The sequence below is a fragment of the Falco cherrug genome, chromosome 1 (assembly GCF_023634085.1).
Source record: "Falco cherrug isolate bFalChe1 chromosome 1, bFalChe1.pri, whole genome shotgun sequence".
Classification (NCBI taxonomy): Eukaryota; Metazoa; Chordata; class Aves; order Falconiformes; family Falconidae; genus Falco; species Falco cherrug.
In genome coordinates, this window is record NC_073697.1 from 117,361,613 (window position 1) to 117,379,908 (window position 18,296).

Consider the following 18,296-nt stretch of genomic DNA (forward strand, 5'->3'; position numbering starts at 1 on the left):
TACCTCCGTGCTGGAGCCCTTTCCCTGAGGTGGCTGCTCCAGCCTGGTGGCCACCATGCTGCTGTTTGTCATTCTTGTCACTGCAGGCTACAGCAGCGGTGGCTGGGGCATGGCACAGCACCTCCCTGCGCCCCTCCGCTTCCTTCCGCTGGCACGAGCCCCCTGAGCCACTGTTTTTGGCAACTTCCTCAGGCTGCAGCATGCCACCATCAGCTCACAGCAGGTCAGGTGGGGAGGGCACAGAACAGGAGGGGACACCCTGCAGCTCTGACACCCGGAGAAGTTTGGCCTCTTCAGATTTAACCCCTCTGACATGTCCCAATTCCTCTGGTTATGGATACACCTGAAAAGCTGGCTCTGAAACCAGGAGGTAGGAATGGGGCAGGAGTGATGGGAAAGATCAGGTTGCCATCCCAGAAACTAATTTCAGCCTTTAAAGCTTGCGTGAGGAGCCCAGGTCGAGGCGAGGCTGCGGCACAAAGCCAGCTCCACCTGAGATCGGGCAGCTCTGCAGCGTAGTGCCTCGGGGCAGGTGGGGCCATGACATGAGACTTTCCCCTTCCTGCTATTTTTGCCACCACCGGAGGATTTCTTCTGAATTGCTGGTGGCCGCTCAGCTGGGGAAGGTCAAGCTCACGTTCACACAGGTTTCGCCTGGTGCAGGGCGATGCCCCAGCACTGCAGCTGCGGCGGGAGGCAGCCGGGGCGCTGAGCACCAGTGTCCCACGCAGTTTGTGCAGAGGGTGGTTGTTTCCCTGGGTCACCAATTGCAGGGTATTTTGGCTTTGCCTGGGCTTGCTTCTTTTAAAATTCTCTGGAATCTCACTGTGAAACCCACATCTATTTCGGCCCCTGAGCAGCTTTCGAATCTCGGCGCATCAGTAACAGCGGAAAAACCGAAACCTGCAAAGAAACCCAAAGGCAGGTTCTTGCCCCTACCCGTAGTGTCAGCTGGGCTGGATCCAGCCACAAGCCCCCTGCGGCAGGTGGGCCAGCGGGAAGGTGTGGGGGGCGAGCACAGACGGCGGCAGAGGTGGCACAGGCCCTTCCTCTGGAGCAACCTTGAAGGCAGCAGGAAAAGGCCATTCTCAGGTGACTCCAGAGCAGAAACCAGCAGCATGTCCCTGGCCTGGTGTCACTTAGCCCAGGCTGTGGGGGGCTTTGCACTGTTGGTACCGAGGGTTCTTCCAGCAGAGATGGGTAAAGGGCTGCATAGGGAGGAAGGAAAACAAGCTCACATAATACATAGGATGGAGGCATGGAGGGAAGGAGAGAGGGACAGGGGAATGGGGAGGTGGGTGACTGGAGGGATGGACAGATGGATGAAGGGAGGGAAGGATGGAGTGGCGGGTGGAGGGTTGGAAAGGTGCATGGATGGGAGTAGAAAAGGAGAACTTGTTGGAGGGAAGGGTAGATGGATGAATAGCAGGGTAATGGGATGGATGGGTGGGTGAGTGGGTGGATAGAAGAATGGGGGGCTCGATGGATGAGTGGTGGAATGGAGGAATGGAATGGATGGAGGGGTGGATGAGTGGAAGAGTGAAGAGTGGAAGGGGAAGTAGTGGAGTAATACAGAGTGTTCATTAGGATGGGTGGGTGGCTGAGGGGATGGCCAGCTGGGTGAATGGCAGGGAAGTGGGAGGGAGGGAAGGATGGGTGGATGGAAGGGTGGATGGGCAGATGGGTGGATGAAGGGGTGGGTGGAGGAGGAGGGGGTAGACGGGTGGGTGGATGCATGGATAGGTGTGTGGGTGTGTGGGTGGATGGATGGATGGATGGGTGGGTGGATGGGCTGGTGGATGGGTGGGTGGGTGGATGGATGGTGTGTGAATGGATGGATGGGTGGATGGGTGGATGGGTGGATGGGTGGATGGATGGGTGGGTGGATGGGTGGATGGGCTGGTGGATGTGTGGGTGGATGGGTGGATGGGTGTGTGAATGGATGGATGGGTGGATGGGTGGATGGATGGGTGGGTGGATGGATGGGTGGGTGGATGGGTGGATGGGTGTGTGAATGGATGGATGGGTGGGTGGGTGGATGGATGGGTGGGTGGATGGATGGGTGGATGGGTGGATGGGTGGGCGGATGGATGGATGGATGGATGGATGGATGGATGGATGGGTGGGCCGATGGGTGGGCCGATGGGTGGGCCGATGGGTGGATGGGTGGATGAGTGGATGGATGGGTGGATGGGTGGGTGGGTGGATGGATGGATGGGTGAATGGGCTGGTGGATGGATGGGTGGGGGTACACGGATGAATAGATGGATGGATGAATGGGCGGGCGGGAAGGACGGGCGGGCAGAGGTGAGGCCGGGCGCGGTGGAGAGGCCGGGACGCGGTGGAGGGGCCGGGGCGGGCGGGCCCGGGGCCGCTGGGCGCACACGTGCGGGGCGGGCCCCGCCAGCAGCCCCGCCCCCGCCCGCCCCGGTGCCGCCGGTGCCGCCGCCGCGGAGCGCAGCGCAGCGCAGCCCGGCGTGGAGCCGGCGGGGCGCGCCGAGGATGGGCAGGGGGCCCCGGCGGCAGCCGCCCCCCAGGTGGGAGCGCCGCGGGTGCGGATAGCGAGGAGGGTGTCTCCGTGTACCGGGGGCGGGGGGGGGTTCGTGCACCCACTGGGCGCGGAGTAACCGGGGAGCTCCGTACTACCGGGATAGCTCTGTACGCCTCGTGTCTGCGGAGGGGGTGGGCGAGCAGGGGGTTCCTTATAACCGGGGTGTCCGTGTAACCGGGGAGCCTGTGCGCCCAGTGGGCACGTGGGGGGGGGGGGGTGTCGGTGTAGCGGGAGAGCGCTGTGCACCGCTGTGCCTGGAGCGGGCTGGGTGATTGGGGGGAGGAACATTTATAACTGGGGGCGTCCCAAGTAACAGGAGGGGGAATGAACCCGGTGTGTGTGGGGTTCCCGTGCAGCTGGGGGCTTCCACTTAAACCCACCAGCGGGGGTGTCACCAGCCCCGTGCTGGGGACTTGGAGGTCCTTTGCAGCCTTGGGAGGGGACACCCTGCAGCACGTCTCCCTCGGGGTCCCCTGGCAGCCCGGCACGGTCTGTGGCCACCGTGCCCTGGCCAGGAGGAGCCGGTGTCACCCACAGGTGGGGACGGCCCCGCTGCCGTGACTCATTTCTGGACTGTACTTGTTTTGCTCCATGCGCCCCGCAGAGCTGCAGCCCGGGGCCCAGGTGTGGGCCCTGCCTGGCCCCAGGGGACCACCCCGCCATGCCTGGGTCCCCGGGAAATCCCGGGGGCTCTCCAGTGCCTGCCTGGAGTTTTGGCAGGGCTGGTGGCGGGGGTGGCAATGAGTCACCCCGTGTCACTGCAGCAGGAGCTCTGTTCCCCGGGCTGGGGGGACCCAAGGGCCAGGAGTCGCCTGTTGCTCCCATCACCCTCAGCCGGGTCCCCACAGCCTGAGGGGCCGGAGGTGTAACCCCTGGGAGGGCTCTGCTTTGGCAACAGGATGTGGTTTGGGATGTATGTGACAAACCCAGCAGCGTGTCATCCTTCTGCCATCGGAGTCTGGACAGGTGCCAGCCCTGAGATGTCCCTGTGGTGCTTCGTGCACCAGCCTGTGCCGATGGCTGTGCCTGCGAAGGAGCATCTTCCATCCGGAGCTGCCATGGCCTGACGGCGTGGCCAGTGCCGACCCGAGGGTGCCCAGCACCACCCTGGCCTCCTGCTCCGCTTGCTTCTGCCGCAGCCTCCCCGAAAGGATGTTTAGCTGCTTTGGGCGGTGTAAACCCTAAGGGAGGAAAAGGCTAGGCTGATTCAAATCACTAACGAAAGCGGGAGAAAAGAGATTTCAGACCTTTGTTTTCATGTTTATTAAAATCTCACTGCTGTCGCCCCAGCACACTTAACATTGCTAATGGCTCGTTTTCGGTGCTGCTGCTGCTCTCAGTGCAGTGAAAACTTGCTCAGGTAGCTGCAGGCTGGTGCTGCTTGCCCTGCTGTTAAAGGGGCTAATGCTGAACAGCTGCAAGTTGTTTAGTTTTTCCATTTAGATTAATTTTCTAGATCCTGGTTTGATGCAGAGCCTGCAAACTCCAGGGATATGCAGGATGTCAATGCTTTCATTTTTGTGTGTGTCAGAGGGGTCTGGTTTTTGTTGTTGTTGTTCAGAGCAAAAACTTGCATGGAGTTGCAAATTGTTTCCAAAACACGATTGCAAAGTGTTTTGGAGCTCTTGGGTGTTGCTCAGATTAGAGTTTAAACCTAGAAAGATGAGAAGATAAAGAGCAGGAGCCTAGCAGTGGTTGTTGCAGTGGTTCCATCCCTCTGTTACTGTGGCGTTGCGAGGCTGGAGGGCTCTGGTGGAGCTGGGCAGGGTGATGCACTGCAGGTTTCTGCAGGGAGGCAGCTGGGCAGTGCAGTGCCTGGTCTGCACTGCCAGCCAGGGGTGTGCATCTGGTCCAGGGCCAGCTCCAGCCTCATGATGTCCTGTGGAATTTAAGTGGGGGGAGCTCACTGGTCTGCATTCCCTGGCATCGTGCGGCCATCGCTCTCCTGCTCCCGGTAGCTCCGCAGCCTGGTCGGGGAGAGAGGAAAGGGGGTGAAAAGTGTTGGAGGTGCTTGTGCAGAGGGAGAAGCTGTCACACCAGTGTATTTGGGGTAGGGGGTTAGGGCTCCTCGCTGGCAGCCTCACATCTCTGGTGCTGTAGGATGGTGCAGCTGGCTAGTCCCTCCTCCCCGCTGGAGATCAGGGCACCTGAGTTTGGAGGAAAGCAAACCAAAGCTGTCACCATGTGCCTTTTGCTGAACGTGAAAATGAAGACGTGATTTTTGCACCAAGAAAGAAGAAGTGAATCCAGACGAAAGCACTGGCAGAGAGGTACTGTACGCCGCTCCGACGGGGTGTGCTCCCCATGCTGTAGCAGCCCTCAGGGCTGAGGGATGCCAAATGTGGCAGCAGCTTCGCAGTCAGCGTGGTGCTCCGGCTGTGGTGGAGACCAGGACCCACTCAGGGGCATGGGGACCGCTTGCAGCCTTGCCACGCTGCAGCTCACCTGGGGTGCTTTCGACTTCTCTTTTTTGGGTGACCGCTAAGTTGTTCCTGGCATGACGGGGCTGCCTATTTTTAGTTTTTTGCATTATTATTTTGCAAGTGGAAAATTGTGCATGGGTTTGCTAGGGGAGAGCCCCCCAGGTGAGTGCCCCAAGGTTGTTTTTGAGAGATGGGAGGCTCCTGCTGCATCTGAAATCTGCTCCCATCAACACTTTGAACTTGCACTGGGCAGTAGGTGAGAGGATGGGAGGGGGGATGAGGTTCCTATGGAAACTGTGCCCCCCTCCCTCCGTGGGGCACTGCACAGCAGCCAGGCTGGTTTTTCTTGCTGCAGCTCTGTGCTCTGCAGCCGTGCTCGGCAGGGGAGGTGTTTTGGGCTGGGAATGTTACTCCTGACTGCAGCAGAGGAGAATGTGACCTGTGGATGCAATGCAGGCTCCATAGCTGCAGCTCAGGCTCTTTCCCTTCTCTCTACAAGACTTCCCTTGCATTTCCCAAAGAGGCTTGGTATTGTGGGACTCCCCATCCTTGCCTCACCTGACATGGCCAGAGGTGGTGAGGGGACCCTTTTGTCACCGTTCCAGTGCCAACCATTTCTTGTGAGGGTCCCACCCATCCAGAGTTGTCATCGGAGGGTCTGCAGGTGACCCCTGCAAACCACTCAAAGTTGCATCCCCCTTGCGCTGCATGTGCTGGGGTTTTTCACCTTCCTGAAAGCACAGCTGGTGGCACGGGTGTGATATGCACAAGGCTGTGGTGAGCTTCACCCTGTGCTGCAGCCCAGGGGGGTGGACAGGACCTTTCCCTCGTGCTTGCTGCTGGCACTGAGCCCTCGTCACCGGCCGTCTGGGTGGGAGCCCGGGGAGCAGCTGCAGCTCCTGAGCGTCTTTCCCAGCATGGAGACCAAAACCCAACGTTTCCATTTTTCTGATCATGGCTTTGGCCGCCAATTAGCACGACGTGAGAACTTGTCTCCCTGATGACGTGCCTATGTGACTCCTCAGATGCTTTAATTGCAGGGTTTTCAGCAGCCAGGATGCGATGAAATGGTAATTGTTGTGATTGTATGCCGTGCGGTAACTAAAAGACGTGTCTCTTTGGCGAAGCTTAATTAGGAAATAGGGACACTGTTGGGAATGGCTCTGCGATGCGATTTTCCTAATGAAAGCTACTGAATAGGCAGCCTTGTAATGAAGAACAGACTCGCAAGGGGCACTGCCAATTGCTCTTCTCTAGTGTTAATTTTGTATTTCCTCCCCATTGTTTCTAATACCCTCTTGGAAAAGCTTGAAGATAAAATGCTTTATTTTCTTATGCCTTGTATCCTGTTTGGCAAGCTGCATTTATAGCATGTGCATCTGGAATACATGAGTGGCCAGGCATGAGCTCCTTCAGGCTTGTTAATCTCTGATTTCAAGCTCTGCCACTTAAAAAAAAAAAAAAAAAAAAGGCAACTTCGGTTTGCGGTCGGATGATCCACTCCCTCACTAGCATTGTGCAGCAGGAGATGCTCGGCTGAGTTTGCAGATGCGTAGCTGGAAGAGAGCTGGCTCCGTCGGGTGTGAAGGCAGTGCGATGCTACGGGAAGCGCGGTTTGTTTGGAAACAACGTGGTGGGGTTTCGTGTTCGAGGCTTGGCTGTTTTCGTCTCAGCTGTCCTCTCCTTGCAAGTGTGATTGCTGTATTTAACTGTAACCTGCCACATCTGAGAGTTCACCCAGGTTTGGGTCTCCTGCTGGTAAGACGGAGCCCACAGGTCGGTCCTGGCAGCTGTGTGCTTCAGTGCTCCCACCTGCGCTGTGCCATTCCTGGAGGGGGCTGGTGAGTGCCCGGTGTGTGCCCAGGGAAGAGTGGGCTCCAGCGCTCCCTCCCTACTGTGCTGGGCTGGCTGGCCCTGGAGAGCTCGGCAGAGGTTCTGAGCCAACAGATGCGAGCGTGACCTTCTCTGCTGAGTTAAAAGGGGAATAGGAAAACGCTGCCTGGCTGGGTGACACGGTCCTGTGGTGCTGTGACAAATCATTGTCACAGCAATGGTGCTCGGTGCTGCAGGGGGACTGTATTTGTAAGAGTGATGGAGATGGGGCTTGGTTTTCCCTCAGATGCCCAAAATTCCCACATTGCTTGGGGCGAGAGCAGCTTGGGTGCTCCGAAATGCTGCTGGTCCTTAATTTGGGGTGGATTTAAGCAGAAGTGGGCAGAGCCTGGCATGAGCATCTCATGTGACGAGGGTGCCTGGCAATGGAAGGGCACGCTGGAGCATCGCCTCCCTGGTCACGCTGCTCACAGCTGCCCAACACTGCTCCAGCCGAGCAGGAAGAGATCAGCTTCAGCCCAGTCTTGTGACTGTCCTTAGCAGCTGCTGCAGTATGGAATTCGTCATCTTTTTTATCCTATGTTGGAGGGTTTTGTGCTGTAACATCAAGGTATTCTCAATATTGTGTTAATGTCTGTTCTAGTGCAGCGCTGCATGGACGGGTGTATGGCTGGTATGTGCACACTGTAGGAAAGACCGTGTTGGCTTGAGCTTGCAAAAGTGTTTTTCATCCCTTCCACAAAGGCCCATTCTTTGTTGTCTCAAATTAGGATGAAACGCTTCCCCTTTCAGCTGCTTCCCCCATCACTCTATGTCTATTTAAACCCTCAGCCCAGAGGCTTCTCTGCAAACAAGCTCTCATCCTTTCAGGTGGCATTTCCCTTTTCTCATTGTTTCTGGCAATCTGTACATGTGAAACTTCACAAATGTTTCTTCATTCTTGGTGTCTTTGTGTTGACAAACCTTGCAAATCGGTACAGACACCGTGTACAGCCTCCCACCGCCCACGGGTGCATGATGGAGTTACAGCAGCTCTCGGGCGTGGAGGCTTTGCAGTCTGACTGAGCAAACACCAGCCCTGCAGACCCAGGCTGGGTGACATCCCCGCTGCTCCTCATCCATGTGTGTGAATGCTGCTTATCTGAGAGGACTTCTGCTTGAGGCTAACCTCCCTGGATCAATTAACCCGATGGCAATCAAAGCCAACAAGCCTAGCATCACCAAAGGACTGCTCATTAAATGCAAATTGTTGCCAGGTTGATCTGCTCTGAATGATGGTGGGTGCTAATCCTTTAGGGACCTTGGATGGGGTGAAGAAATGGCTATGTGGGTTTAAATCCACTTTTGCTGGGACCGAACACACCTGGAGCCTGGGGGTCTCCTTTGGTGGGCCCTAAGCTGCCAGATTGCGGTGCTGGCTTTGAAGTGATGGCAGGATAGCGAGTATTTAACAGCATCCTGCAGGCTCCTTGTGGTCTCCAGCCAGAACACTGAGTGTGATGCTTTAGGCTGAAGGGGGTAGCCTTTGACCCTGGCAGTTGGGCACTTGCAGTCAGCTTCATGCCAGGTCCCAGGAGCTCAGCTCCTGGTGAAGAGCTGCAGTGAAGAACTGGCCCTGCAAGGGCCTCCTGTGCCATGATGCTCCTGCCCATCATGGGGCTGGGAGGGGTTCAGGCTGCATTTGCTGTATGAGCTCTTACCCACCTGTGAGCAAGGAGTGCGACTGGGGGCATCTGGGGACTTCTGCATGTGGGAGACCAGCTGCTCGGGGCTGTGCCAACCTGGCTGGAAGCTTTTCAGAGGTGTGTTGTGCTCAGTGTCCCTCACTGCTGTTGTATCACCTTCAAATATAGTCACCAAGCGATGGAGAAGGGATGGAGCGCGGTGGATAGACCCTTCACATGGAGCAGACGATACCTTTCTGCTTGTCTTCTCCATGGCTTCTTGGGCTGATAGACATGTAGCTCTGAGGTCAGCATAGGCTAGGCCAAGGGATGGTCCAGCTCAGGGACTCACCCTCAGCCAGGGAGGCTCCAGGGGCTTGGGCTTCTCTCACTGCGATGGGATTGCCCTGAGTGATCCAGTCCCAGCATCTGCAGGACTTGGCACATCTGGGATGCAGCAGTAGCCTCCAGCACAGCTTGAGCCTGCTTTTTCCCAGAGATGAATACAGGGCTGGGAAAGGTTTCATGCCTGGGCTCATCATTCCCCTCTCAAATGGCAAGTGTGGATGCTGCTGTGATGTTTCAGTGCTGTGGCCTGTTTGAAGATGGTCAGGGGCTGAACAGCCTGGTGGAGTTGGTGGCTGCTGGCCGTTCTACTGTTGGATGGATGCCCACCCCTCCGTGGTCTGCCTCCTCATGTGCAGTCTTCCTTTCTTCTCATTGATTATGGTGCTGCTGCTGCTGTGGTTGTACCGGGTCCTCTGGTCGAAGTGGTGCTCACACCCTTCCGTGAGCTTTGGGAGCGCCTGTGGATCACGGGCGTGCTTCCCCTTGGCCCGTGGGTGGTGGGGAACAGCCAAAACCATCCTTGCCGTCATCTGTCTTTTGTGGTGCTGCAGCCAGCGGTGCTGGAAGTAAATTGAAGGTTTTGGGCAACCAAGCCAGGGACTAAAAAGGCTCCTGGGTTCCCAGCAGGGTCTCCACAATGGCAGGAAGCAACTTCTAAAGCTTCCTTTGGATACACAGGGCCTTGGGGGAAAGATTTACTTGCTTGTTTATGCTGTAAGTTAATCTATTTAGTGGGTTTGGCATTAAAGCTCACAAAAAGGCCTCTGAAATGGTCACGCTGCTTGTTTGTAGTGCTTTGTCTCTCACTTACTTTGTTTCACAGCTGGAGTAGTTAAGCAGAGACGGAGCCAATTGAAATCTCACGTGTAAACTTGTTTTTCCGAATAGGCTGAAGGAATTAGCATGAGCTCTTGCTGTCCTTTGTGGTCGCAAGGGAGCTGCGGGTGGGGAAGGCAGCGTGGGGCAGAGGTTGGGGGCTCCTCTGGGAGGGACCCTCAGTTGTGTGTGCTCCATGCCACTTTGCTTGGCTGCAGGATGGGGATGGTCCCTCGCCCTACTGAGGCTAATAGGTGATTTTACAATAGAAAAAAACCCCAACAAACCAAGCCCCCCAAACCCCAGCACCCCTCCCTGTGAGCCAGTGTAGCAGAGTAGGGAGCTTTTTGGGGGCAAGGAGAGTTTGGAGAAGCATAGGAAAGTGCTGGGTCAGTGGAACAAAGAATAGGTGATGAGAATTCTTAATGGTATCATGGTATCACCCTTTCCCTTTGTGTTTGATCCTATCCTAAACATGATAGTGCCACCCACATGTAACCCTGCACAAGAAAAATGGATGTTACCCAAGGGCCATGTTCAAAGAAGCCCCATGTACGCAGCAACTGCTGTAGAAGGCACATGGGACAGCTGGGGTTGAGGTGTGTGCCCAGAGGTAGTAGGTGATGGGCTCACTCCCAAGCTGAAGACTTTGTTGGCGTGTCTTCAGCTTGGGAGGGAGCTCAGCGTCTTCAGCTTCAGTCAAGTCTTCAGCTTAGGAGGGAACGCAGCATGTGCTGTGCCTGGGCATGGACTGCAGCCCCCAGGTGTCCCGTATGCTTTTGGGAGGGTGTCTCCTGCTGAGCGTGGAAGTACCTGGAGGCTTGTCCCCTTTGCCCCATGTGAGTGGCCACAGGACCCTTCCAACAGGGATGTCCCCTTGGATCTGGCCTGCCAAGCTGAGCAGCCACTGTAGGGAGCGTTGGGAGGAACTGACGCGCTGTCATGTCCTTCACTTCCTTCTTGGCAGGGGCAGCTTGGGCTGCTGCCTTTATTTTGGGAAAAACTTTTTTTTGTTTTCTTCTCTCTAAATTATGCATTTGCTGATTTTTTTAAATTCCCCCCCCCCCCCCCCCCCCCCCCCCCGAGTCCTCTCCTGTGACACACAGCCCCTTCTCTGCTGAACTTCCACCTTCCCTGAAAAGCAGCCCTGGAGTTTCCATTACACACTGCTGAGGCTGGGCTGTGCCAAACACCGTCGCTATCTCCAGCCCAAATCTTGGGGCTTAACTCGACACTGAGCTTGTAATTGACTGTGATGTTGGGTGAAACTTTAATCTTCACTGTTGTGATAAAGACTGATACAAGCTAAAATTAACTCTTGCATCATGTGGTGAGGGGTTTTCATAACTGGTGCCAGGAACAAGTACGTTTCCTCTCTGAAAAGTGGGTATATATAACTGCTCTTTTCTTACTTAGATCAGCTATGTGTCGTTATTGCTGTTTTCTGAGGAGAAAAATAGAGGCTTTTCTCACCCTGGCTGAACTTTGCCAAACCTGTGCAGCCCGTCGGGTGCTGCTGGCTGGGGATGGGGTTGCTGGGTCATCTCTCTGCGTGTGCCACAGGCTGGCTGGGAGCGGGGCTTGGGTGCTGGGAAGGTGAGGAGGTGGTGCTGGCTGTGTGGCAGTACTGGCAGAGCTGCTATTGCCGAGGAGAGGGAGAGGGAGACGGAGGAGAGGGAGGCGGAGGCGGGAGGGGAGAGGGAGGCGGAGGCGGGAGGGGAGAGGGAGGCGGAGGCGGGAGGGGAGAGGGAGGCGGAGGCGGGAGGGGAGAGGGAGGCGGAGGCGGGAGGGGAGAGGGAGGCGGAGGCGGGGAGGGGAGAGGGAGGCGGAGGCGGGAGGGGAGAGGGAGGCGGAGGCGGGAGGGGAGAGGGAGGCGGGAGGGGAGAGGGAGGCGGAGGCGGGAGGGGAGAGGGAGGCGGAGGCGGGAGGCGAGAGGGAGGGGGGGAGGCGGGAGGCGAGAGGGAGGGGGGAGGCGAGAGGGAGGGGGGAGGCGAGAGGGAGGAGGGAGGAGGAGGAGGGAGGAGGAGGAGGAGGGGTAGAGGAGATGGAGATGAGAAGGAGGAGGAGATGGAGACGGAGAGGGGATGGACTTTGCTTTCTGCTCCTGGCCAGAACATGAAACCTGTCAGCCTTGGGCTGGTGTGTCGGAAGGTGAGCAAAGTGCTGATGGAGGGGAGATGGGAAAAGCACAGGGTAGCGCTGGATTTTTTTTTTTCACCATTTGGGTTTTTTTAGGAAGTTACTGTTCAGCATCACCATGTACTTACGATAGTGAAATCCAGGAAATTCCCACGGACCTCTGTAGCTGCTCATCTGCCTCGAGGCAGGAGGACTGCAAAGGCAATGGGGACTGGGGAGCACAGACTGGAAGGGCTGTCAGGACTGGGAGGGCTGTCAGGACTGGGAGGGCTGCCAAGGGTCTCTCCCTGCCCTTGGGGCAGGGTCCACTTTCCCTCTGTCATTCAATTTGAATCTGTTGCTGCTTGTTCTGCCTCCAAGGACCTGGGCACAGATAAGTCTCTGTACAGCAGCCTTTCTGTGACTGAGTTTCTCTCATTTCCCACCTCCAGCAGAGCAGGGCACATCCCCTTCAGTTTGAAGCAGAGCAGGGCATGCTTTCTCCCTGCCCTTCAATTTGAAGCTTATCCTTCAGACTCTCCAGGAACGGGACTTCTGCAGTTTCCTTCAGAAACCATTGCAAAAAGTAACAGACCTTATTCTAACAACATCAGGAATACACATTCCTCTCTGTGCCTTTCACTTCCCAAAGCTTGATATTTGAAATGTTGAGGAGTGTTGCGTTACAGGAGTTAAAGATAATGGAATACGGAGATGAAGGGTGCAGCCGGTGTTTTTAGCTGGAGATGGAGGTGAAAGCAGCATCTTGCCAGTGGTAAGAGCATCTCTGATTGAAAAAGATCTGCAGTGAGTCACTGAGGTTGCATACAGAGAAACGTCTTTTTGGAGAAAGAGAGAAGGTGCCGTTGCAACTGTTCTTGGTGATGGCTTGGTGGGACTAATTTAGAGATTTGTATTTCTCAACATCAAAATACACCATGGCTTTAAAGGGGTAGTCAGTGGAATTCCCCCAGTATCTGTTTGTCAAAATACACTAGATCCTGTCCTGAAAAATAGTAATTGTAAAAAAGAACATTTTAAAAATAAGTCAAGAGGAAGTCTCAGTCTGCAGAATGGTAGGTAGGTTTGCAGACTATTTTGCGCTGGACACTGTCGCACTGTTGGGGTTTCAGTTTCCCCTAAGTGTGGCTGCTGGGGTCTGATGCTGGTCATGGTCCACGTTCACATTGCCGATCTTGCAGCAGAGGAATCGCTCGCTTACAGAAAGTCCCAGTATAGTCTGCAAGTGTCTTCAGCTTGTATGAGTCTGCGATGCGTTGCAGGCTACTTCTGTTTGTCAAGGAAATTCACAGTTGAGTCTAAAACTCAGACCTGAATATGGAAGCAACAAACCTTCAAACGACTGGTTTGAGCTCAGGTCAGGCGAGATGCAAAGCTGATGCAAAATGTTGTAATCCTCTCTCAATTACTGTTGAATATCTGTCTCTGGGAGGTGCCTTGGCTTCCTAAAACCTACTGCTGGTCTACAAAATTGGGTATGTGAAAGGCTGAACCTGGCACTCACAACTGATGAGCTTCTGCTGTTCTCATTCTCTCCCACCAGTTCCTATGAGACCCCAGGGCTGGAAAAGGGGTCTCCTTTGTTCTCACTCCACACCTCCGCTTGCAGCCAGCACTGCTGGTGGGGAAGGTGGTAGCGATGCTGCGAAACCAGTGTGTACTTGTTTTAAAACCAACACTTCTCAAACTTGACTGGATTGCAGTTTCCAGGTTGCTGTTACTACACGTTGCTAGGAGTCCTTTTCTGTTACTTCATCCAGCTGCAGCTGTTACTGCGCAGGGACCGACTCTGGAAGGATCAGAGGGGGTTTGTGTGAGCGCTGAGTCTCATGAGCAGCACATGGTCCTCATGAAGCTGATCCCATGGTAGATGATGCAGACGATGGGATCGGAGGTTCATACACATCATGCCAGATGCACGGCACCTTGTTTCTATGATCACCTTGTTCCTCTCCAATAGCTAAGAATTGCCTGGGGGTGGCTGGCACTGCCCTCCGAGGCTGCTGGTCCATGTTCAGGTTTTGGGTACCTGCGGCGACTTCTTTGCTAAAACTGGAACCGGTGCATTGCTCTGGACTTGTCCTGGTGTGACCAGAAGTTGGGCCTGGCTGCAAACTCAACCCTGGGCGCTGTGTGTCTCCTGCCAGCTCTTGCACTGTCTTTTGCAGTATGATTTACCTTGGTATCTCCGGTCAGGCTTAGGAGACTGTCTTTCCTCTTCATAAATGGAAATAAACTCCTGGAGCTGCAGTCATACTGTGATGACAAATTAATTACCAGGATGATAACATGATGGCAGTTTCACTCTTAAATCATTAAAATTTTGTTGTGGTTTCATTTTGTACATTTTAGGGGCAGCCCCACTACTTTTCTCACTTTTTCTTATTAAAAAATGACAGAAAAAAAAATGGCTTAAGAGGAGAGCCAGTGACAGTCCCACACAGCTGTGTTCGGCAGTGATGCTCCCATCAGCTGGGTGCTGGAGCCTTCCTCGCTCCTCTGCCATCACTTCACATCCTGCTTGTGTCGGTCAGCCGTAGCGGGCTGAGTAAGAGACTGCATCTTCCCTCCAGGAGTGGTGGGGGCTGCTTGATTATAGGCGTCAGCTCAGTCAATTTCTTCAGTAACATCAAGTGAAGGTCCGTGGCTGGTCCTGCCTGCCACAGGAGATGGGAATTCTGCTGCTGGCTGAAGAGCTGATGCAGCTTTGGTGTGGAAATGAGACCTCTGCTGCTGTGTCCCACACGCGCTGGGCTGTTGGTGTCTTTGTTGCTAGCCCTCATGTGCTCCAAATAACTAAGTAATGATGCATTAATTTTATCTTATTTGTCTTGTTTTCTGGATTATCAGTACTCTAATGTAGTTCATCTGTGAAACAGCCCCACAAAATTGACCTTAGGTGGTTTCAAAGCGCACACTCCATCTTCAAAGGTGGAAATAACTCTGTTTTTACAGCAGAGACTTTAAAGTGGTTTGCTTGTAAAGCTTTCTTGGACTGGTGATTTACTGAGAGCTACTCACGCCAGCCTCCAGCACTCTTCCTCAGAGCTTACACCTGGCTGCCCAGAAGTGGAAGTCTGGTGAGGAGTCCTGGGGATCTTGAGCAGAATAAGTTACTTGCAAAAAATGTTGGCTTCTGCTTTTGTTTGTTATGAATCAAATTTGGGGGTGAAAGAACAGAAAGCTAAACTGAGTCTGTTGCAATTTCCATGTTCCCATTATTGCACTGTTTGAGCTTCTTACAGGCTTTGGAACATTTGGTGGCAAAACTGCAGGCTAAGGAAGGACGTGTGGTTATTCCTGCTTTGCACATGGGAAGCAGCTTAGGAGAATAAGGATGGGAGCTGTCTTCTTGCCTAAAAATCTAGGCTTCTAATTTAACTTAGTTTGCAGGCTCCTCCTGAAGAGGGGTTCAAGTTGGATTGGATGAACTGACCTCCATGCCAGGTGCTTTCTCTGTCTGTAGATGTCAATTTGCCTAGATTCACCTCCTTCTAGCATAGGCAAAGTCGGAGGCAACGAATCCTACCCCTGACATAGACTCAGCGTCACTGCAGAGCTTTACGCCAGAGCAAATGGTTGATATGGGTTCTCCAAAGCCACTGGGTGATTTTTTTTTTCTCAGTTATCTTGCTTCATGCCTTGGGCTCGATCATTTTTTTTGGATCCAGATGATAATCCAGAATTTGGCAGCCTTAATTGCATTGTTGTAGGAAACCAGGTGCCAAGAGTTTTGGCTGATCTTCTTTGCCATGATACATTGTTGGCTGTGCAGCAGGTTTACCAAGCGCTGGAGATCCAGAGGTTTTCTTCATGTCAAGATGCACTTTGGTGTGCTGGTAAGAGCCTTTGTGGGGATGCCAGCAGGGCTGCTGGTGGTCCAGGGTGTTCAGAGAAGAAAGTGTAAACCACTCCGACAGAAAGTCTAACTGAACAGTTGTCGTGCATATGAATAAGGTCTTTCTGGACCTAAGCGCAGTGCACCTGACCTAGCCATCAAACCAGCTCTGGATGGCTTAATTTCATGAGAATCCTTGTCATGATCAAGCATATTTGTAGGCTAGTAATGGCCCAGTTTTCTTCTTTAGATGGTGGTGAGTATTGACTCACTGCCAGTCTTGCATCTCAAAGTGGTTCTCCCTCTTTGAGCAATTGCACTCTGGGGATTTTTTGGAGGGGAACTGAGTTACCCAGCTTAATCCACTCATCTAGCAGGGTTGTCCTGCTCAGCGGTGGTGAAGCCTGAGTGATACCTTCTATTGGTCCATTGCTCTGAGGTTGCAGCTGGTTATTGTTATTGGTACTGTCCGTGCATGCAGTGGGAAGTGCGGGAAGTCCTGGCACAGCCTGACTTACTCTCGTGCTTCCTTACCAATAACAGTTATGCAGTGGAGGAAGCTGTGGGAGAAGAGAGGCTGGTTAGGGTGCGGTCAGCTTATGAACTTCTTGAGGAACAATCTAGATGGCTCAGGAAAGTGAAGCTGCCCATCTGTATGCCTATGCCCAGTCAACGTAGAACTTTCTCTAATCTTAACTAACCATTAAAAACGGTGGCTCCATCTCTCAGGTTCAGGGTACCCCTGTCACCTGAAAGGTTGAGGCTGCATGTGTCTGTTGAGGAGCATGAATGGCCACTGATACCAAAATGCAAACAAATTTTCTTAGTAATTTATCCCTGAAGAGCAAGTGTTGACCAATCCTTACCCTGCTCCTCCCCCCCCTTCCCCCAGCCATCAGTTTGCTGGACCACAGCCTTGCAAGTTCTTGAGTTTCCTTCTAGGGACGGACTCAACATGCCCATAGAGCCCCCACTGAGTTTTGCTGTCCATGAGGGTTTGGTCCTTCCGAGGTAAATTTTCCCTGTTTGTTCTGGGGAGATGCAAGCCTTTGTGCTAAGAGCCCTCAAAGATAGCAGGTCTTGTGATGGCTCCTGCATGTTTTGTTTTCTCAGTAACTCCAAACGAGGTGTAAATTATGGATGTGTTTTGACCATGTGACCATCAGTATGCCTCTCTCTGCTAATTAATGCACTGTAATTCCTGTGCTAGCAGATATTACCTCTAAAAATATTTACAGGTGCTTCTCTGGTGATAAGGCTCCAGCAAGAAGTTTTAAGCAGGGAATATGTTAAGACCCGATCCACTCTTTAGCTGTGCTGTAGAAAACTTCTGGTAATGGGGCTTATCAGACTCCCTTGGGGAAGGGAGGCAGGAGGTTTTGCCCTCTAAATGGTTTCTGTTTGTGTCAGCAGAAATCCAAGCTATTACGGCTGTAAGGAAAGTCTTCTGCATATGGAGTGATGCTTGAATCTGCCGTTCAGACTGGAAGACAGACCCAAGCTGCCTGGGGGGAGTGTAAGTCCTTGGTCCCCATGCCCACACTGAGCAAACCGGGGGGAAACTGGTGATAAATGGTGGAAAGAGTCTTTCCTTCAGGTGTTTGTCAGCAGTATGTAGCTGTTCCTTTAGCATCAAGGTGGGAAGAGTCTAGATCCATGAATGTGCGGGGAGGAGTGGATTTCTTGGCTGCTCTGGATCGTCTCCTTCCCCGTCACAAGCCGGTGCTACGTGGCCGTGGGAAGGAGCCAAGGGGACTGACCCCCTTCAGACAAGAAAGGAGGACCTCAGGGCTGCTTGAGCCCAACCTGACTGTGTGTGTTGTTGTTGAGGGGAGTGCAGAAAGTCCTTGCTTGGGCCTGGACTGCTGCTTTCGTGTGTCTTTCCTTCCCCAGCCTCTCTGCTGCTGAGCCACATGCCCTGCTTTGGTATCTTGCAGCCTTGCAAGTGCCCAGGGACAGCATGGTTATTTCTGACCAGATCATTTGTGTGTGGTCTTTATTTTTGTATTTTCTTGAACGCGACTGTTGAGTTTCCTGGAACTGCTCGGCCCAAACCAGAGCCCTTTGCATGTTAACAGCCTCACAGCTTGTTTGCGCAGCGTAGCAGGGGCCACGTGTGGCTCTCGGATGTGGCAGGAGAGTGAAATCATCATCCAGAATAGGAAATGGTGGCACAACTTCCCCCCGGCTCCACAGCACTTCTCCTTTTGGCAGCAGCGCGCGGGAAGGTGAAGTAAGAAGATCTCTGTCGAAAATGCAGAAGTGCAAGTTGCTCTTGGAAACCATCTCAATGGGCGAGCCCGTGGTGGAGCACTTGGCTTGGGCTGGGGGGGGGGGTGTATGTTTTTGTGTGGATGGATTCAGCCGCATGGCTTGTGGCTTCCTCTACAGACGAGAAGTCTACTGCGTAACGAGAGGCAGAGGATGGGTGGGCTGCAGGCTCTGCCGTCTTTGTTCCAGAGAGATGCCTTCTCCAGTTCTAGCAACTAGCAATCTGTGGCCTTGCTTGCTCGTGCGTTGTCTCAGATGTCAACCCTGCTCGTGGCATGTTGCTTAATCCCACAGGATTATTCCCACTTTCTGTGCTGGTAGAGAGGGAGAGCCATTGTCCGAGTCTGGGCTCTGCTTGTTCAGACGCTGTTGGCTGTTTACAGCGGCTGCTGCTGGGGAGGGACTGAGGCCGC

At 53.9% G+C, this 18,296-nt stretch overlaps 1 protein-coding gene across 4 annotated transcripts in view; it reads left to right on the forward strand.

Annotated features, from left to right (window-relative positions):
* Positions 1-351: 351 nt before the first annotated feature.
* PIK3R5 (phosphoinositide-3-kinase regulatory subunit 5) overlaps positions 352-18,296 on the forward strand; it is a 64,815-nt gene continuing 46,870 nt past the window's right edge. For 2 of the 4 annotated variants that reach the window (XM_055723192.1, XM_055723216.1), the window contains exon 1: positions 2,386-2,537. The gene's annotated coding sequence lies outside the window, so the exon portion shown is untranslated. Of the gene's footprint in view, positions 371-2,385; positions 2,538-18,296 lie in introns of those variants that run through there. The other 2 variants (XM_055723210.1, XM_055723219.1) reach the window with 2 other exon arrangements.